Source organism: Cricetulus griseus, chromosome 10, assembly GCF_003668045.3.
Source record: "Cricetulus griseus strain 17A/GY chromosome 10, alternate assembly CriGri-PICRH-1.0, whole genome shotgun sequence".
Taxonomy (NCBI): Eukaryota; Metazoa; Chordata; class Mammalia; order Rodentia; family Cricetidae; genus Cricetulus; species Cricetulus griseus.
Window position 1 is genome coordinate 19,603,333 of NC_048603.1, and position 23,064 is coordinate 19,626,396.

A 23,064-nucleotide genomic window follows, 5' to 3' on the forward strand; every position below is an offset into this window, starting at 1 on the left:
TAAGGAGGAGACAGGAATTGAGAGCCTTTTGCCGCTGAGGATTTGTGGAGACAGGATTGCCATTTCAGCTGGATAGAGGTAAGATCTACTGGCTTTTTTGGCTACTTTGCTTCTCTGATCTTCAGCTTGAAGTTTGAACCCCAATATCACTCTCTGGGTCTTTTATTTATCATAATACACAATAGATCACTTGGTAGAGTGTTGTCTCCTAATCAGGAAGATCTGAGTTTGATCACCAGAACCTATATTTAACTATAGTTTTAAATCAAAGTTGGGTGAAAACAAAACACAATGTTGGGTGTGGTGGTGAATACATATAATTCCAGCTCTGGTGAAGACAGGTAGGACCCTTGGGTTTACTAGCTATTAACCTAACCAACCTGGCAAGCATCAAGCCAGTGAGTTTCCTTGTCTTAAAATAAAAATGGAGGACAGTGCCTTCTGATGCTCTCTACAACCCAAGAGAGCTCAAACCAGCCCCTCCTCTACCTTATCAGTCTGTACCCAAAACCACACCCAAAGGGTGTGGCTACCACCACAAGTTCACTGGCAAGGCAAGAGGACAATATAAGCAATCAGGCCCCTGGGAAACAGATACTTCTAGCTCACTGGGGTTTTCAGAAAACTGCAGGCCTGGCCAGCACCTTACCCATAACCCCTGTAAGACAGTCTGATCAAAACTATTACATGGTACAAACATTCACCCCAGAGACAAGTGTAATAAATATCAATTGTTTTAAAAAATTGAGTTTTGAAGTAATTAGATATACACTGCACTGGCTGGTTTTTTGTATAAACTTGACACAAGCTGGAGTTATCAGAGGAAGGAAATGCCTCAGCTGAGGAAATGCCTCCATGAGATGCAGCTGTAAGGCATTTTCTCATTTAGTGATCAATGAGGAGGACCCAGCCCATGGTGGGTGGTACCATCCCTGGGCTGCTGGTCCTGGGTTCTGTAAGAAAGCAGGCTGAACAAGCCATGGGAAGCAAGTCAGTAAGCAGCTCCCCTCCATGGCCTCTGCATCAGCTCCCATCTCCGGGATCTTGCCCTGTTTGAGTTTCTGTCCTGACTTCCTTCAATGATGAACAGTGATGTTGAAGTGTAAGCCAAATAAACCCTTTCCTTCCAACTTGCTTTTTGGTAATGGTGTTTCATTGAAGCAATAGAAACCCTAGCTAAGACACACAACATGAGATGCAAGGACACCATTTAGGTTTTGCAAAGTGCCTTCTGAAATTGTAGTCCTTATTTCCTAAAATTTAACCAATGATATAAATCCACCTTTGGCTTAGGTACAGTGTAACTTGGAGTTATCAAGAGGGTAAGGGCACTGAGTGGCGTGCCATCGCCTGCATGTTTGCTGCTGGCTGTGTGGATGTGTGGAAGACAGAAGCAGACAGGGAGGGGCTCAGGAGCACAGAGGCATGCCATGTCACGGGGGAAATAAATCAAGGCAAAACATTGATAATTAGCTAAATTTTTATCTGTAAAACAGTAACTCCATTTGTCAATACTCTCCTGAAGTGACATGAAAAAAATTAAAGGATGTCTGACAAAACAATGAAGTTAAGTTGGGAGAGATTTCAAGGAAGAATTTTGTGTGTACAACTTAGATAAAGAATAATAGTTGCAAAGCAAGATATACATGAAAGAAAATCACTGGAAAGCAAATTGTGAAGTTTCTTAGCAAACTTCTTTTGTGGGGGAAGGCATTGCTGGTTTGGGAGGCAAAACACCTCTGACCTCCCATCTCTCAACAGAAGACTGTGGAAGGAAGGCTGTCTGAGCCAGGACCACCTCAGGCTGCGAGGGAGAGACATTTGTTGAACCAGAAAGTCTTCTAAGGTGCTGTCCCATCACGAATTCAGTCAGGTAAATAGAAAACCTTCCATGGGTCAGGGACATGGGACCTGTCACCACGCCTGAGAACCTAAATTCCACCCTCTCCCAAGGAAATCTGGTGGAAGGAGAGATAGACTCCTGAAAGTTGTCTCCTGACTGTCACACAAGTGTGGCATGCATGTGCCTTCCCCAAAAACTCAAAAATTGAATAAATGTAATGTAAAATGTATTAAGCGGCCTCCTGTGCGGCTTTTAGAGATTCCTGCAGTCCATCTTCATCACAAAGCAGGCATTTCTGGCACAGCAACCCTCTGCTGAGTGTAAGGAAGAGAAATGTGTCCCTTTAAGGCTCACATTTGCCTAGTGCAGAAGTTATAAGTAGACATGAAGAAGCTCACAGAACATTTAAAACAATGTGTCCCTGTGGGTAGAGAATAAAGATTTGGAATGAAAAGGGACTTTTAGATCCTTAACCTGTATGTTCAGAAAGCAGACTATGAGCATTCCTCTTTGAAAACCTTTGTGTCACTTCTTACGGTGCATGAAGGGTAAATCAGACTGGAATTGGCGTCTAGGAGCAGAGCTATGATGAAGGAGTACCACCCAGGGTTGGGCTAAGCACTCATCCCACCATCAGCCACATGTGACCCAGCAGAGCTCAGGATTCACACAGCCCAGACACATCCCCGTGCTCCTGGGTTGACTTTGGCAGCTGCCCTGTGCCCACCCTGCTTCTACCCATCTCATACATGTACTGGGAGGCAGAAAACCTCCTCCCCCCCTCTCTCTCTCCTTTGCCAGTCCCCAGATCCAGAACAGAAGAACCACAGGACAGGTGTGCAACAAGAGGGAGGTAAAGTGCTCTAAGATACCCCAGGAACTGTGCAGCTTCTGGAATAGGATGGGGTTGGGGTGGGGGGCTTTGGAAGGAAAGTGAATTTAATTTTCACATGACTGTTTTTGTCTATGACTAGAGCAAGGTCTATGACACTCTTCTGGCAAAGGGCTACCCATTTTTGTCACCTCCATGGCTCTCAAGGTCCTGATGATAGAAATTTTTTCTCACTTTAAAATCAAGAGATTAAATCTTGGGCAAAGCAACCATATTCATTTTCAGCTGAAGGCAAAAGAATGCAGGGGGAGGGGAAAACCACTTGTTCCTACAATAAAAAGATTACTAGCATTTACTTCACATAGCTAAGTAACATTTTAAATCTCATTTCATACCTACAACAAATACTTGAGTTCTGCATTGTCACTATCTCTGAGCTGAAAGGGAAGGTAAAGTACAGAGAGGTTAATTAACAGGTCCATTGCACAATACCTGATAAGATTAGACCTTTTCATTAGAATTTAGTTTTAAATGGCAATGGGGCAAGACAGAAAGAAGGGGAAACTCAAGACACAAGTGAAGGCAAAGGAGCCCCTCACTCTGGAGTCTAGCTGAGGGCCTCGAAGCAGCTGACAGTCAGGAATGTCAGCACAATTTACAGCTGTGAAGGTTGCCTTCAAAGAGACAACATTCAATTTTTATAAATATATTGCAAATAAGACTGTTGAGAGAGCAGTGAGCCATGCTTAAGAGTGGGCATATATGACCAAGTTTCCACTTTACCAGATGTAAACCTGGAGTTTTTTAAGAATCTCTTGAAAAAGATAAGAAACTGAAATTTACAATGAAAGATACGACTTTAGCCCACTTTGCCAGCCTGGTGGCTCAGGGTTCTGCCTCATAAGATAATAATCCTACTCACCATACTTCCCAAACCACCCCATAGCCATATTTACCAGAATGGTCCTGAGAAACCCTTTGAGAAGTAACCTGAGAACTACCAAATCTGTCTTTGGTTGCTGATAAGGCAGTTAACACAACACTTTCTCTCCAGAGAAGTCTTTGTCCCTGCTTGGATGCGTCTTAGCCTTTGTTCCAAGTGCTACTCTTTCTACTGTCATTTTTTTCTCTTCTACACTCATGCTTAGATCTATATTAAAAATCTCTTCCTAACAAATTCTAACTCCCCTTCATGACAGGTTGTCTTGAAACTCCTTTCTGGGATGATGTCCAGGATCCCAGATTTGCCTGAGTGGAGGTCTCCAGAAACAACTCCGTGAGCTGCTGCAGATGGTATTGTGAAACTGGGTGTCCAGACAGTGCCCTAATGCCACTAAGATCACAAAATCCCATATGATTAATGTCAAATCTCTTCCTCCATTGTATCTCTCATGGCACAAAGAAATAAAAACATTTCTTTTCATAATAATGGCCATATTTCAGCTTGGTTTAAAAATAAAACCTATGGGCCAGGCATTGGTGGCGAACACCTTTAATCCCAGCACTCGGGAGGCAGAGGCAGGCAGATCTCTGTGAGTTGGAGGCCAGCCTGGTCTCCAGAGCAAGTGCCAGGACAGGCTCCAAAGCTACACAGAGAAACCCTGTCTTGAAAAACCAAAATAAATAAATAAATAAATAAATTAATTAATTAATTAATTAAAACCTATCATCTTAAGTATTGTGTTGTCTCCATTATTTAGGTAAGGAAATTATAAGAGAACTATAATAATTCTGATACAAAAGAGAATTAATAAAAATTTATTGGGCTCGTGATGTGTTCTGGCATGGGACGAAGTTAGACACAAAAGTCATCCCATAATATCTTCTTGGGAAACCTCAGTACAAGACACCATTTTATAGAGGAAGAAACTAAAGCTCAGAAAAAAAAAAAACACATCCTATGACTAAATTTTCCCAGCTAGGAAGTAAATGGAAAAAGAAAAATGTCAGTCTCATCTGACTTACTCCAAAGCTTCTATGCTAAGATAACACACACGTGAAGAGCGGAGGCCAGGAGTAAATAACTGACACTCAGAAGAAAGCCTGTCCTACCACTAACCCAGCCCCCACCACTAACCCCACCCCCAACACTAACCCCACCCCCAACACTAACCTGCAACACTCTATCTCTCATGTATGCTCTTATTCTTTATATATGTAGATTTAGAAATGGAAATTTAATGTTTTATAAATCATTTTTTCAGCAAACTTTTATTGCTTGAGAGTTGTATACATTGGTATAATGTGTTCTGATCAAATCCATCCACCATTTTCTCTCCTCTAATTCATTGCCTATATTTTTGCTGGTTCTTATTTTCAAGTGGGGGGTGGGGCTATTCCTACCACTGTTACTCTTCTTCAGCCTCGGGGAGGAAGGCTCAGTTGTTCACAGAAAACATAAAGAGCTGCACATGTACTTTGAGGAAGGCATTATTAGGAATGAATCTCAATTGGTTTATCAATGGTACCAAAACTTTCAGAAGGCCCAGTGTTTGAATGAAGAAGCTGGAACATTCTATGGTGTCTCGGACTTCCCCCTTGGAAAGCCTCACGCCATGGTTCTCACTTCTCTGAGCACTGCTTTTCCTTTTCCTCATTTGTGCTGTTCTTCCTTAACTGTTGCCAGGAGCTGGGACCTCATATCCAGGTGGTGATGTCCATTTATACCTAACATTTCACTTTGTTCCTAGCCTTGGGACTTTAATTTCAAATCCTCATTTACATTATCAATGGGTTCTCCCACCTCCTAAGTGTGTCTGTCTGTCTTGCTTCTATCCTGAGTCTCCACCATATTCCCAGCAATTGTCCCTAAGACAATGTTCTGTTTCTGTGGCTTTGGCCCCTGTGCACTGACTGCATAACAACAGTCCTGTCTACCTGTGGGTATCAGGAAATGCTGAGATAATTCTTAGTCTGAGTGGATTGGAAGAATACTTATTGAGGAGTAATGGAATGAACACAGGTAGGTGTCAGGCACCGTGGAGTGCTGGGACCACTCTCCAGCCCTCTATTATTTTCAATGCTGTAGCTTTTCACTCTTAGAAAGAAACAGCATGGCCCTAAAATTCTGCAAGGGGAAGAGAAGATAAGTCTGAAGGTGTAACAACAGTGAGTCAGAACATGCTATTGCCATCCATGGGAACTGCATACGCTGTATTGTATGCTATATTATATGATAGTAACTCATGCACAAAGTCTCTGGTGATTTCATTGTGACCTTTGATTTCCACCATGGAGAGATAAAGATGTTTTGTCCCTATGCAATGTGGAAGACAAGCAGGAACAATAACAGACCTATCTTCTTGCAATCACCATTATTACCCAGGTCTTCAGGCACTGACTCCATCCTCAACAAGCAGGCACGTATATACCACATTATAAGAATCTTGTTCTATGGGGGGTATCTATTAATATTTTTATTAAATATAATTACATTATTTTCCCCTCCAACCCTTTTCACAGTCCTCTTTGTGCTCTCTCTCTCTCTCTCTCTCTCTCTCTCTCTCTCTCTCTCTCTCTCTCTCTCTCATGGCCTCTATTTCTTTAGTTATTGGTGTACACACACACACACACACACACACGGGACCATGTGGTGCCCAGCCCAAACTGGTACATCTACAACACAACTCCAGCAACTAACGTTCATGGATCATAGCAGAAGGTGTGTAGTAGGGGAGGGAATTGTTAAGGGCCAAAGGAACAGGAAGTTTGCCGTGAGATTTCTCTCCTAGAAGTGTCAGAGAGGCTACACTCATTAAGTTTCGTCAACATGGCTGCCTAACCAAGGCTGAACAAGGACAACACCAATAAATACGATAAAACGAAAGGGGTAAATCCATAGACATAAATAAATAAATAAATAAATAAATAAATAAATAAATAAATAAATAAATAAATCTGCAGGTGACTAAGGAAAGGTGAGAGCAGGGAGAATGATTTCTCCAGGGAAGAGTCCCCAAACTGATTATCCAATACCAAGTGGTTGACTCTGAAGTCACATACATACAAGTAACTGTATCCTGAATCATATTCCTCAGAACTGAGGATCATTTTGTAGAGCGAAACCGAGACTGATTCATCCCTGTAATAGACCACAGCCCCACCCCACCCCCCCACACACACAAGAATTCATTGCCTCCTGTCTAGAAAGCCACGCAGACTATGAGCATAACACTAATGAGGCTAAAATGCTAGGATCTTTCCTTCTCACAGGCCACACTAAAGCCCTCAGGGTCACTGGTGTTGTGTTCCCACAAACCAATTTATTGGAATGTTTGTAGAAGTCAGATGTTGCTATCTCAAGTGGCATGGCCACCATTTCCACCACTTCATTGTGTCTGCTTCCAAATAAGTACTGATAGTGGTGACATGGGTACAACAAGGACATTTTGAGGATTGTGGATCATTCAGGTTGTTGTGGACTTGTTTCATGGGGATTTGTGCGGTGTGGTTGTTCAAATTAACATATACAGGACTAGGATGATATAGGTTAATTTCATTCCGGGAGAAATCACTTACATGAGAAACCAATAACCCAGGATCAACACCCTGCTGCTCTCTGAACCTCGAGAACAAGCCTGTCTCTAACCCCAGACCAAATCCCACATGTTCACTTACACACCTGTGACCACGCCCAAACAGGAGTGGTCAGGGTCGAAGATGCATCTAGTAGATCTCTCACTGCAATTCCCCTTTTAGTCTAAAGAAATGGATTTAGACTTGATACAAAACTATATGCAAAGATAGCAAATATCAAGTATGCACAAGGAAAAGAAAAAGTAAGAACATACACCCTTAAGACCTATTGCCAGTGAAACAACAAGAGAAAATGGCAAGAATTACAGTGGAGAGCTACAATCCTTGCTCTGTATACCTGATGGATTGGCTTTAAACCCTCCAGAGATATCAAGCTTCATGGATATCTATACCCTTGTTTAAAATAGTATAGTATTTACTTACAGCTTTATATATGACTGATGCTGTGAATCTCTTCATACAGAATTGTGTAAAATCACCAGAATCCCTGAGGGAAACCTGCGGCAAATCATCAAATAGTAAATATGCTATGTAAGAATGTATGGTTTTGACATGTCTGTACTGATTTCACACAGCTAGTGCAGATGATCATCCTGAGTAAATTCTCTGGATACAGATGAGATTAAACCCTGAGCTGTCAAAGACAACATTAAAAAGCCTGAAGAAACAAGTGACAAACTCCTACACAATCATTAGCAAGTCACTCTGTAAAGGGACAATAATTGGATTGTTTCATCAATTAATAGCTTAATTCAAATTGGAAAGAATTTTTTAAAAGCATCTTAGTTGCTCCCACTTGTGCATATTTTGTGTTAACTGTATATATAATTCAAAATTATAAGTCATATGAAAATGCAAGTCTGGATATAAGGAATGAGTAGAGGCAAAAGAAGGAAAGGCAGAAAAGGAAGGGATGCAGGGAGAAAAAGAACGGATCCAGGAAGGGAGAGAAGCAGGAAGGGAGGGAGGAAGGAGGGAGCAAGACAGAATATTTCCAAAGTAAAAGCTCTCCTATCACAGCAGAAATTAAAAACTCTGCTGGTCAAACTGATAAAGAGAAGCAAGAGACATGACAAGGATTATGAGACACCAAAACCAAAAGTACGAAAGAGGAGATGGTGGTAACAAGAGGAAATCACAATGTGTGCAAACCATACAGTCCATTCAGGGGTCGACAGTGGTGCTGCTGTTCTCTGATTGGAACAAGGTCTCAGATCTCTTATGACACCCCTTTATAATGTGTGGCTTTTAAGAAACATGCTTCAATCTCTAAAACTCAACTGTCTTCTCAGTATCACCATCACAGTGATATTTAATATTTATTTTTTAAGAAATGAACAGAATATACAACAAACAGAAATGGTGCTTTTGAAAAACATCTTGAAAAACAAAACTAATAGCTAAATTTCTGTTCTGGTGGTAGCTCTACCTGAACACTACTGGTGTGTACTGCTGGGTTGTAGTGTGTGCCATCATGTGGCTCACAAATGAACCAGACACCACACTCTGCCACAGTATTGCAGATTTTGCCTTGGATGTGACTAATCTTGACCCACAGTAAATATCCTGCATTAGTCCCTTAACAGAAAATTCTGCAAGAAAGTTTTAACATTTACTGAATGGCAGCTGTCAGTGTAAAAACTGTTTTTAGGATTCTGTGACTTGCTGTAGAGTATTACTAACTGTCCATCCAATGGGGGAAAATGCTATTATAGAAAACAAAGGGCCTTGAATCCACTACAAAAACATACAATAAGACAAACCACAAACTTGAGGCTGGGAATGTGAGTTGATTGGTATAGTAACTGTCTAGCATGCATGAAGTCCTTGGTTTGATACCTAGTTTGATACCTGAAGACCTAAAATAACCACAGTAATACGGGAGCAGGGAGCCAACAACAACAAAAATGAGGTATCATCAGCCCAGGTTTCAAGTTAAACTACAGAGCTATAGTAATTAAAATGGCATGTTAATGAAATAAAAGTAGACACACTGATCAACAGAATAGAACTGAGAACCCACATGTAAACTCGAGCTAAACAAAATCCCAGCATGGAGAGATGATGTGGGCATGAAATCCTAGCCCTGGATAAGTGGCTGTAGGCAATTAATATCTTCTTTAAGTGTACAGCTCCTGAGTTGATGCACTCTAGTAGAAAGCCATATGTCCAGGTGCATGTGAACAGCACCAACTGTACATTATTCTTTAAAGTAAAAAAGAAATCACCATGTTTACTGGATAAGGAAGGATAGTTGACCTTAGAGAGGTCAAGAAAAGGGTGGATATGATAAAAAAATACATTGTACAAAATTCTTGAAAAGTAATTAGAGTTAGAAAAATACTAAGGAAATCAATAAGATTATAACAGGAAAAATCTACACTGAGATTCCATGTCACTTCTCTCAGAATGGTCATCAATGAAAATAAAAGCAATAGCAAATCCTGGTGAGGATATGGAGCAAAAGAAACTTTTATATTTTGCCAGTGGAAAGGTGCAGTACAGGTACTGTGAAATCAGAGGGAAATACCCCAAAAATCCAAAAAAAACTTACCTTATCACTATTCATACCATTCCTGGGAATATGACCAAAGGAGTGTAAGTTGGCCTACTTTAGGGACAGATACCTGCTCATCCATTTTTTATGGGACTAGTCTAGCTATCCATCAGCAGATGAATGAATAAGAAAAATGTGATACATATACATAGTATTATTTTTGTTTTCAATAAAAAAGAATAAAACTATAAAATTTGAAAAGCAATAGGTAGAACTGGAGAATAGTATGCTAAGCAAGTCAAGTCACACTTAAACAAATACTGTATGTTTCCTTTCATAGGCAGAATCTAGATTTAAAGATTATAGATGATGATGATGATGAAGATAGATAGATAGATAGATAGATAGATAGATGATACATTGAAACATAGAGATAGACCTATGTATATGCATATGTATATGCATATGTATATGCATATGTGTGTGTGTGTGTGTGTGTGTGTGTGTGTGTACATGTGAGAGGGAGGCAGAAAGTACACTGAGACATAAGAGAAGGAGGTTTAAAGGGAGATAGGAGGTGACAAGAGAGGATCAGTTCACATGTTACTGGAAAGCAAAATGGGCAAATATTTGAGAGGAAGAAGGAAGCCAAAGAGAAACAGAGAAGCATTATGAGAAAAGCAATCAAGGAGAGAGTAAGTAATAACAAATTATGACTCGTATTGTGAAGATGTCATAATGAAGACCACTGTTTTACATGCATAAATAACTTAGCTGGAAAGGAATGTTAAAATGTCACAACTTGTATGCCGGACATTGCTTTTCTTCCCCCTGTTGTAGAATATGTCTGCACAACACTGGGGTTGTTGATGACTCTGGTGTTCTACTACAGGGAGTGTCTTCTCAAGTTCAAATTGTTGGTGCATTATCTCACACATTGTTGATGACTCTGGTGTTCTACTACAGGGAGTGTCTTCTTTTCAAGTTCAAATTGTTGGTGCATTATCTCACACACACACATGTATATTTGGGATATCCTTTACAGAGTTTAAGGTGGTACCATTCTCTGACCATTATAAGGCTATTCAAAACGTGTTTGTGAGGGCAAGGACATTTTAAAAACACAAGAATTTTTGAAAATACAAAAAAGAAATCTGATTAAAAATTACTTTTTATATATTCAAAATTGATAAATTACATCTTAACTGTAAGCCAGCCCCAATTAAATGTTTTCCTTTATAAGAGTTGTTGTGGTCTCTTGGGCATATACCCAAAGAATGCTCAATCATACCACAAGGACACCTGCTCAACTATGTTCATGGCAGCATTAATTATAGTAGCTAGAACCTGGAAACAACCTAGATGCCCCTCAGCTGAAGAATGGATAAAGAAATGTGGTACATTTACACAATGGATGTGAAGCAAAGGATAACCAGGAAGGGGAAATAGATAAGATCTCCTGGGTAAATTGAAGGCATGGGGCAGGGAAGGGAGGAATGAGAACGCCGGGGAAGAGGATAGTGAAATTGGGGGAGGAACTGAGGGGGGGCAATGAAAGAGACATCTTGTGGAAGGAGCCATTATGGGGTTAGGAACCAGGAGCTAGGGATATTCCCAGGAATCCACAAAGATGATCCCAGCTAAGACACCTAGCAATAGTGGGGGGGGTCCCTGAAATAGCTTTCTCCTGTAATCAGATTGGTAACTACCTTAATTGTCATCATAGAGCCTTCACCCAGTAACTGATGGAAACAGATGCAGAGATCAACAGTCAAGCACTGGGCCGAACTCCTGGAGTCCAATCAAAGAAAGGGAGGAGGGATTATATGACTAAGGAGGGGGGTCAAGATCCTGATGAGGAAACCTGCAGAGACAGCTGACCTGGGCTAGTGGGAACTAATGGACTCCGGACTGACAGCTAGGGAGCATGCACAGGACCAAACTGAGCCCTCTGAATGTGGGTGACAGTTGTGTGGCTTGGTCTGTTTGTGGGACCCCCCATAGTGGGACCAGGATTTATCCCTAGTGCATGAACTGGATTTTTGGACCCCCTTCTCTATGGTGAGATGTCTTGCTCAGCCAGGCTTAGTTGACTCCCCATGGGAAGCCTTACCCTCTCTGAGGAGTAGATGGGAAGGGGAGATGGTGAGGGGAGTTGAAGGAGGGGAGGGAAGAGGAACTGAGGTTAGTGTGTAAAATGAATAAAAATTTTTAAAGAAAATAGAGTTGCTGTGGTCATGGTGTCTCTTCACAGAAATGGAAACCCTAACTACGACACTCATAAAACTAAAAGAGGTTTTGTACAGGAAATGTAACAATAAACCAAGTAAGAAGGAAGCCCAAAGAGTGGGAGAGAACCTTTGCCAGCTATAAATCTACTAGAGGATTAATATCTGGGATGCACTAAGAACTCAAAGAATCAATACGACAAACAACCCAGTCAAAAGAAAAAAAAAAAAAAAGGCTATAGATCTGAGCAAAATGTTCTCAAAAGAAGAAAAGGCCATGCCTAACAAATACCTTTAAAGATGTTCAACATCCTTAGTAATCATGTAAATTGAAATTAAAACTACTTTTGAGATTTTTATATCACCTCACTCAGAATGGCCGGATCACTACAGCACCTGGTAACAAATGCTAGCAAGTGCAAGCATGTGGGTGGAGGGAAACACCCATTCACAGTTGGCAGAATTGCAAACTGGCACAGACACTACGAAAACTAAATCAGTTTAGAGATTTTCAAAAAGCTGAAGATAGATTCATTGTTATGATTCAGCTACATCTCTCCTTGACATACATCCAAAGGAATTAAGATCCTCCTCCGTAGACACTTTGCTCGGCTATGCTCATTGTCACTTTATACACAATAGCCAGGGAACAGAAACCATCAAGATGCCCATCAGCTGCTGAATGAGTGATGAAAAGATGGTACATACGCACAGTGTAACTCTATTCAGCTGTAAAGAAAAATGAAATCATGAAATTTGCAGGTAAATGGGTGGACCTGAGAGATATTGTACTACGTGAGGTAACCTAAGCCCAGAAAGACAAACAATGCATGTTCTCTGTTATTTGTGGGTCAAACTCTTTTTCATTTAACATTTGAATGCTAGGGTAATTAAAGCTGGAAATTGATAGTAACATACTAAAGTTATATTTTACACATTTACATTTGTTAGAAGTAGTCCCTTGTGTTTGCGGTTTCATTCAAATATCATCAGTCTAAGTAGAGATCACTATTCCCTATGTCTGCTTTTCAGGTGTAGAAAGTAGGACTCAGAGAGATTAAGTAAGCTGCCTAAAGCCAGCTGATAGCATGTGAAAGAGCTATGATCACCACTACCTGAAGTTCAAATACACAAATACTCTACCCATTATGGGATCCTCCTTTTCCTTGGTCTTTCTGTCTCTCGGAAGTAAAGTATAAGTGTGATTTCTACCGTCTATATGTGATACCTGAATCCATTCTAAACAGAGCAGGAAGCACACCAAGCACTTTAGTTTGCTTCCTTGACCCACCAAGAATGATGCAGGTCAGCGAAGGAACTGCTACAGCCGATCTGAGGTCCAGTCTCATCTGACTCATGGATTAAATTATGTATTGCAATAGCCCTCCTGTCCTACTTTGAATATAACTAAATTTAGAGCCTAGTCTGCTTGGGTGAGACCCACAAAATCAGAGGCCATCACTGACCTCTATACATAGGAGTTTAATCCTTGCACTCAAGTTTCCAAAATTTGCATGTGATTCACAGGCCAAGTGAATTGCCATGAAATGGAATCTGCAAACTGATTCACCTATCTCTAACTCTGTGGTCTAATGATTAAAGAAAGGACTTAGCCCTCCCAACTTTCCAATGTCTACTATACACCTTTACAACATAGCTTTGCAGATCCTCCTACCAAGAGTTTACTTCCCAGCTCTTAAATCTAGACTGCATGTGACTTGGTTTGATATGTTGCATGCAATAAAAATGTCCATGTGCCTATTCTAAGCCCATTCCTGGCTGGTGGGAGGAGAGAGATCATGTGGGAAACTGAGCCTTGTCCATTCCACAGCCATGCCAATCCAGCCAACCAGCCAACTGATCTGTATAAATTAGTCCAGGTAAGATTAGCAGGATGTCTCCATGAAGCACAGCACATCATAGGTTCTTGAATAAGCCCAGTCAGACCAGAGTGGACTTTTAAATCATCAGCAGTAATTAATTCTTTAAGATTAGTTAGAGGGGCTGGGCGGTGGTGGCACCTTTAATCACAGTACTCAGGAGGCAGAGGCAGGTGAATCTTTATGAGTTCGAGACCAGCTTGGTCTACAAGAGCCAGTTCCCAGGACAGACAGCCTCCAAATCCAGAGAGAAACCCTGTCTTGAAAAACAAAACAAAAAGATTAATTGGAGGGACTGACAAAATAGCTTAGTTGGTAAAGTTCTTTGTTACCTAAGTTTGGTTTTCAGAAATCATATTCATGTTTAAAAAGGAATCTGGGGATGGTAGCATCCAAGCACTGGTAATGTGGATACAGGATTTGTAGAGCATGTTGTGCAGCTAACCTAGTGAACTTGATGCATTCCAGAACAATGTGAGACCCTTTCTCAAAAAAAGAAAAAGTGATGGCACCAAAGGAAGGAAACTTGAAGTAGTCTTCTATCCTCCACACCTTATACATGACATGTACACACACACACACACACACACACACACACACACACACACACACACGCACAAAGATGTTCACCCACATGCATATGAAAATGCATACATAGAGACACGCACATACACAGACACACTGAAATCACTTAGTTAATAAATACTTGTTACGCATTAATATATTACTGATACAACCTAACAAATACCTTTGGACTTTTCAGATGCTAACTTCAGCCCAGATCTCCACACACCATTGGACTTATTTTATTATCTAATTTATTTCTTCAAGAGCTATACCATCTCTTTATTTTTCTGCCTCCCACATGAGGTCTTTGCAAGGATACTAGTTGGGTTGGTTCTAACAGGTCATAGTGTCCTATGCTCTCAGAATCCTTTGGGAAGTCACATGGAAGAAGACATGTCCCTACATTGAAGAGAACTGGCCATCCCTTGAAGAAAAGTGATTGAGCCCTCTGCTTGGTGTAAATTATAATCATCTGATGAAATAAATATCTATTCTGTCACCACACTAAAGCAGAGCTTGTTGAGAGTAGGACCAAGTCTTGATTTTCTGTAGAGTCCCAGTGAGTAAGTTCTGGGCAAATCAATGCAAGTATATGATAGACATTTTCTGAGTCATAGACTGTGATGATATTTTATGATCTAATAAAGCAAAATATAAGACAGGAGCTCAGGGTCTCAGCCTGTATTCAGTCTGCAGTCATGCTGATGGCAGGGTTGCCCCAGCCTTGGTAGAGGTAAGAACTCTCTAGTGGTTGGCTGCTTTGATTTTCTGATCTTCAGGCAAGCTTTATTAGATCATAAACAATATATCACCACAATAGACAGCAATGGGATATAGTTTCACAAGCTAAGTTCAGCAGTTCAAATAATATGAGGTCAATAATTTCATCCAGTGTCTGGCATAAGTGAGTGATCTTTATTAGTTGACAACATGAATGAATGAGTGACCAAATGTAAAGTCTGCCTATCTAGATGATCACCTGAGGGAAGAGTAGTAGAGGATATTAGATAATCCCAATTCCCCCATGCTCCCTGGGCTTGAATGATTTATTGTCATTTACCATGACTTGTTCCTCTGTAAAATGGTCAACATTCAAATGTCATGAGATCCTTCACTCTGGCTGGTCACTGTGGGTACAGTCACTTAAAGCATGCCCTATGGTCAACATTTCAAGCCCAAATCAGGGCTATAAACCCTTTAGATATGGGAAGTATGGGTCTCCAAAAACCCCCATGAAAGGGAACCACAGTCAGAACCAAGCCATCTCAGACAGCATCACTCAGCAAAATCCTTGGCTGCTCACAGGCAAGCAAGTGAGCGAAGAAGCTGTGATAGGAAGCGCTAACCTTATTCACCTGCTAAGGCCTGCTCCGTGCCAGCCTGTGTCTTCCGTATTGGTTCTCATCTGTTATTTACCACTTTTCTCTCTGCGTGCTTCTCATTTTCTTTTGCCACAGTCCATCGTGTTTTTCCATTACAGTGCTGCACAGGGCCATCGTGAGTGTTCTAACTTGAGACCTCCAGTGACCCTGACTGAATAAGACAGCACAAGTTTCTGACTCCAGCTGCCTGATAATTTGGTCTTCCCTAGGTGGCCAGCTCAGATGCCCACCACATCCCTGACCTGGAGCACTTCTTCCAGCGCTATTCAGGTTTTCCATTGTCTTTAAGATTAGGCATAACAAGCCCCCACCCCTCCTCTGCTCCTTAGAGAGGATGAGGCCCTCCATGGGGGAATCTCCAAAGTCTGTCATATCATCTCACACAGGGCCCAGATCCTCCCCCATGTGTCCAGACTGAGAGATCATCCCTCTATGTGGAATGGACTCCCAAGGTCCATTCATGTGCCAGGGATCTACGACAAGAGGCCCCATAGATTGTCGAGGCCTCCTCACTGACACCCACGTTCAGGGGGTCTGGATAAGTCCCATGCTGGCCTCTCAGTCATCAGTCTGGAGTACCTGAGCTCTCTCTTGTTCAGGTCAGCTGTTTCTGTGCATTTCTCCAGCCTGGTCTTGACCCCTTTTCTCTTCCCTCCCTGCAACTGGGTTCCAGGAGTTCAGTTCAGTGTTTAACTGTCGGTGTCTGCCTCTGCTTCCATCAGCCACTGGATGAGGGCTAGGGAAGAGGGTTAGTGGGGGGCGGGGGAGGAGGGGAGGGAGAGGGAGCTGGGATTGACATGGGAAGCAAGCTTGCTACTAATTTTAAAAAATAAATTAAAATAAAAAACTAGGCATAACAGTTCTGCTGCTCACTCAGTGGTATTGTCAACTTATTTAACCTCTGTGGTTTCCAGGGCTTCATTTGAATAAGGAGACGGTAAGATCCATATCACTGAATTCAAGACTATAAGTGCTTTATAAGGACTTCTGGGCCCTGCATTTAGATCAGCTTTTATTGTCATCCACATAAGAGAGAATATCTGGTATTTGTCTCTCTGTGTTTGACTTATTTCATATAATCTAATGAAAAATGTGAGGGAAGAAAGAAAGGAAGACAAGATAACGGGTACCAAAATATAGTCATTGTGAAGTAATAATTTCTGGTGCTACGGAGTACAAAGAGGAACACGGTTCACATTAGCCTGCCATATGAATTGTGAACAGCAGAATATAGGTGCTCAAGGCTCCGAACTCCAAGTGGTCATGGAAATGGCATGGACATAGTACACCAATGTTATCAGTACATCTAGTGTAACAAAATATCACATTGTATCTCATAAATATCTCCAATTATGCATGAATCAATATTTTAAGGTGATGGAAATATTAACTATCCTGCTTTAAAATATTAAACATATTGAAATAGATGATAGATAGATAGATAGATAGATACATACATACATAGATACATACATAGATACATATAGATACATAGATTGATTGGTTGATTGATAGATGATAGATAGATAGATAGATAGATAGATAGATAGATAGATGATAGAAAGATGGTAGAATTGCATTATAATTTAAATTGGTCCATACCATTAAAATAATGATTTACAAATGTTTAGAACAATTCAGGTCCCAAGGAATATACTATCTCCCATTGCTGGTCCAAATATATTTGTCCCAAAGTATTCTCGAAAAATGCTTGTTTAGGGATAGACTGCTCCATCCAACTCTGTAATATGAAGGGAAGAGAAAGGAAAACAGCCAAAGAATAAAAACACCATGGCCTTGAAAACATCTAGAGGGTAAACTATTACAAAGGTGGCTATAGTTTATTCCATATACACAGGAGCTCACAGTGAGGAAGAGAATCTGGAAGTTCAACCATAGAAGTTCAGCCATGGGACATTTCTCCACAAAGAGACAGCTCAGTCAGAAACTCCAGCTGGGTGCATCAACCTCCTTAGCTGGCTTCTACTGCAAGTTTGTGAGCCCCCAATTTGATGATGCTACATTTCTGGTGTTATTTGTTCTTTCACTTAGACACTTCACTCAAAGAGACACTCTGCTTTCCCCCAGACTCTCTCTATTGAGAACACCTTCTACATGGCCACCTTTAAGGATCTTCCCAAGTCAGAATCTGGTAGGTATTTTAAGTAGCTGAGTTGATAATGTCTATATGTCTTTCTGTCTTGCTATTCTTCCTTTTACTTTAGCTCATTGTGTACTTAATAGATTCACTCATTCAAAACAAACAAAAAATATGCCCATTATAGATCATCCTCTGGACTGCACAGAACAAAGGAAAAGGGCAGACTCACTCTATTATATTATTATCATCATCATCACCTCTATCATCATCATTATTATTCAACTTAAAATGCCAGCATGCCAAGGCTAAGAAACTCTAGCCTTCAGCTCTCTGTCTATATTACATTCCTTAATATAACCTAACTATCTATCATTTAGCTTCACAGTCAACACAAATACATGCTAGACAAACAAACCCATACATAAATGATGCAATCATTTCTCCCTTCTAAGATTCTTTTATTTGAACAAGATACCATTGTTTAAATAGTGAAAAGGTAGTCATACGAATGTTAAGATAAACCTTGGAGTTAGAAATATCAAAATGTGTGCAGTAAGGTGAACAAGTGGGCAACAATGTGTACCTTAGAATTAAATAAAAAGAGACTATTCCATCCAATTTGAAATTTCTCTACTCAAAGATGTAGGCTTTCCACTGTACAGAGATCCACCACCAACATCTAGCCTAAGGTATCATTTAAGACCTTGTCAGCTTCCAGAGTGGCAACACAGATGAGAACTAGGATGAAGAGATGTATTAGATGGAGCCTCAAGTGGTTAGTAGAGTGCTGTTGAAGTTTATGAGCCAATGTCTCACTGTGGCAGATAAACTTTCTTGATTGATTAGAGATGCATGTATAGGCACTAAAGGAGTTTAAATCATGCATTATGCACACCTGCTGACATCACTATAGTCACAATAGCGGACTTTGTATCACACTTTCTAGGATTGGCTTACCCAGAGAAGAGCTGTTTCCTTGTATGGATCAATCTGTGTGTCTGAAACTGCATCCATGCAATATATCTTTGCTCCATTACATGGGTATTATCAATCAGTTCTGTTACACATAATGAAAATGTTTATTGCTACCATGATATTGAAATGAGATAATCTATTTTGATGGTGCTTCTTAGTTTGATAATACCTGGAATAGGCATTTTTCTATCTTTCAGATTTTACAATGAGTGATATTCTGAATACATCTGGACAGCCTCCCTGTTCTCTGTGCAACATGTTGTGTGGCCAATATGTATGTTGTTGGAATAATGTTATTCAGAGGAGTAGTTATATGTAGTGGCATCTTGCCTTGCCAGTGAACTTGTGGTGGTGGACAACCCTTTGGGCATGGTTTCAGTTGCAGACTTGACCCATTATAAGGTTGAGGAGGGACTGGCTCTCTCTCTCTCTTGGGTTGTGGAGAGCATCGGAAGGGCAGAGATTGCATCTTCTGGAACAGGAAAGCCACGGTGGCTATTTACTCTTATCTGTGTAACTGCTTCCCTAAAAAATACCTATTTATTATCTATCTTGTGTGGGGTGGACTCATTTAAACCCTGCCTTTACTTCCTTCCTGGTGACTGGCCAATCAGTGTTTTATTCATCAACCAACAAGAGAAACATATATACAGAAGGGCTTTCTCCATCAGTTATAGGTCATCCTCCAGGTTTATCTCAATGGTTTAGTTTCAGATATCACATGAGTGATGTTTTTGATAGTAGGAAATTGACTGAAGACTAAATTACTCATCTAAGGTTTCTCTTCTCTAATGCACATTAGATCCCTCTGAGGACAGAGACAAGCCCTCACTGCCGGGGTGCATTATAAAAAAGAGCTGTCACAGCTATCTACCCACTCAGTGAGTCCTACGTTCTGATGTCTACCAATATTCAATATTCATTCTCTTGCTCCTAAAAATCTGAACTGATTTATGACTGTGACCAATAGAGCACAGAGGAAGTGATACCCTGTATCTTTTGAGCCTAGATCCAAAAAGATGCTACAGCTGCCTCTTAGAACACACAGGCTTGAAAGAAGCACCATTCTACAGGAATATTTGGATGATCTTGAAGCTGCCATGATGTGAGAGAGCCCAAGCTATCTAAGTGGAGAATCCAGAGGAAAAAACAGGAAAGTCAGCCTCCAGATGTTCTGTGTCTCACAACCTGGACCTGTGCTGCAAAGGGCACCACAATGTGCAATGCAGTCACGTGCTCAGCTGGTTTGGTCCCAGATGCTATATGACTGCAAACTATGGAACACAAAGCAAGAACCAGTAAGTGTAGAGTATCAAGTGAAGTCCACAGAACTATGAGAAATAACAAATGATCATCTTAATCACAGTTTTGGAGTAGTTTATTGTGCAGTGTTAGACATTAGGACTGGAGTCATGCTGGATGTTGCAGGGAAGAAAAGTCCAAGAGTGTGGGGGTAGACGTTTTCATTTTCAAAGAAGGCCATAGCTAGTTACCAAAGTTTGGGTACTTTAATCATAAAAGAAAATATTGTGGTTTCACTGTTCTAGAGGCTATAATCTAAAAGTAAGTTATCCATGGGGTTGCTTCGTTCTGGGACATATAAGAGAGGTGACGCTACCATGTTCTTCTCTTTCCTCGTAACTGCTGACGAGCCTTGGTGTTCCTGTGCTTCCAGAGCATCCTGTGACCTCTGTCTGTCATATCATGGCATTCTTTGTGTGCCCACAGTCAAATTCCCCTTTTTATAAGGACATCAGCCCTGCTGGATTAAAAGGATATTACAATCATCTCATTTCAGCTTGACTACTTTTCTTAAAATACTATTTTTATTAATTCTTTGAGATTTTCATACAGTGATTTTTGGTCATCCCAGGAGATCCACATACCTCTTCATACCCACCTAACACCATGTTCTCTATTTTTTATTTTATTAATCCCATTGAGTCCAATTTGTTCTCCACAAATACTCTGGGGTACAAGGGGAGTCCCAGGGGACTGGGCTGGTCAACCTACCAAATTGTATACCTTTAAAGAAAAGTGAATCTCTGCCTCTCTCAGAAGGTATCAGTTATAGCTCCTCAACTATGGGTAGGATTTTGTGCTCACGTACCTCCTTCATGCTGGAATCGTGTCTAATTGAGCCTATGCAGCTCATATACTTGCTATCACAACTCTGTGAGTTCATGTGTACAACTTCCATGTTGTGTTTGGGAAACACTGCTTCCTTGCAAGTCATCAACTGCCTCTGGATCTTAGAATCTTTCTGGACCCTCTTCCAAAATGTTCCCTGGGCATGGTCATGTAGAGAAATGATATATATGTTCCATTTAGGGCTGATCACGCTACAGAGTCTTTTCCTCTTCACATTGACCAGTTGTGGGGCTCTGTGTTGATTGTCATCTACTATGAAGAAGCAGCTTCTCTGATAAGAACAGAGAGATGCACTAATCTATGGCTACAGTAGTAAGCCATTAGAGACAATTTTAGCTGTATATCTATTCCTTAGAATAATGAATGGTAGTAGGTTCTCTCTGTTCTCCTTTAGGGACAATGACCTAGGTAGCAACAAGCTGTTGACCTTGATAATAGTGTGACATATAGATTCTATCTTGTGGAGTAGACCTTATATCCAACCAGAATTATTTGGATATTCCAATAACTTTTGCATCATTATTGCACCAGTTGGCATGTCTTTCCAGGCCAGTCACTATTGTTACTTACTGGGCTCACACATGGGTAATAGTGACATGACCTGAGAAATCAAGCTGATACTGACCTGGAAGCTCCATTCCCGCTGGCTAGCTCTTATAGTGCTAGAAGGTCCTGTCATCATCAGCCTTAGCCTGATTACTTTTGTAAGAACCCTGTTTCCAAATTCACACTCTGAATTACAAGGAGTCAGGACTTCAGTGTATCTTTACAGGGAGTGGGGAAATGTCAGAGTTCAATCCACAGCAGATTTCACTGTAACACATTTAGGACATCCACCAAGTGGATTCATGAAGAATAACATTAGAAAAGTAAGTTGCTCTTAGATCCTGAAACACATTAGGTGCAATGCTAAGACCTTTAGACTTTGTGGACAGTCAGAGAAGCACAAAACGGCATACAAAGTTATGGAGCCAACTTGGCTGTGGGATGGGTGACCATTTGAGCAGGAAAAATCAGGACAATGCAATAAAGAGAGCTGGTATGGCAAGCAAGAGGCCATTTCTAAACCCAAGGTCAACCTTTACACAACCATGAAAATTAACTTGACATGGTTCATAAACCTAAATGTGAAAGGTGAAGCAAGAGGGACTCTGGAAGAAAACAGGAAAGTATCTATATGATCTTTGGGTGGGTAGAGATTTCCTAAACATACCACAAAAGTCCTGCTCGTAAAGAAAAGGTTGATTACTTGGACTTCTTTAAAATTAAAGTCTATTCGTTGGAAAACATCTGTAAGAAAGTAATAAAAAAGCCATAGCCTGGCAAAATGTAGGACATGTGGTACACATATCTGGAAAAAAAAGACTCATATTCAAAATATATATTGGGGCAAGGGGTATAAAGCAGAAGTTCTTTTCTAATATAACCAAAGCTCTAGGTTTGAGCCCAAGCAGCAAAACACACACACACACACACACACACACACACACACACACACACACACACAATCAGAATTTTATGTAGCTTCTGCAAATGGAAGATTAATCAATCTAATTTAAAATGGACCCAAAGTCCCATAATCCTAAATGACATGAAACTATGTGGTATATAGACCCTCCTACACAATCAGGTGTATGTGTACTAGGTCTGCAGTAATTCAAAACAGAGTTTATGAACTAGAAATTCCCCTTCTGACTTTCCATGAGAGAAGTAAAGATTTATACCCACCCAAAGGTGGGTCCAAGAATGTTCATAGCATTATTTATGTCCACCCAAAGTTGGAAAACACTAAATACCCATCAGTAATGGAATAAATCATCTTAGTTATCTAACACATACATATAGATAAGGTATATATAATGCATGTCTGTGTAAATACATGTGGTGTGTTTTATATGTATAAACATACCTCTTGGTAGAGATTTTAGTAATGCTACCTATCAACTAAACACCATAATTTGGATTTTCTTCATAGACATTTCAGTAAGACCAAAGAAAACGAGTACACAAGAGTGTTCATTCTGCTATTCCATTCATAAGAAGTTCAAGAATGGTGTAAGTCACTTGATGAA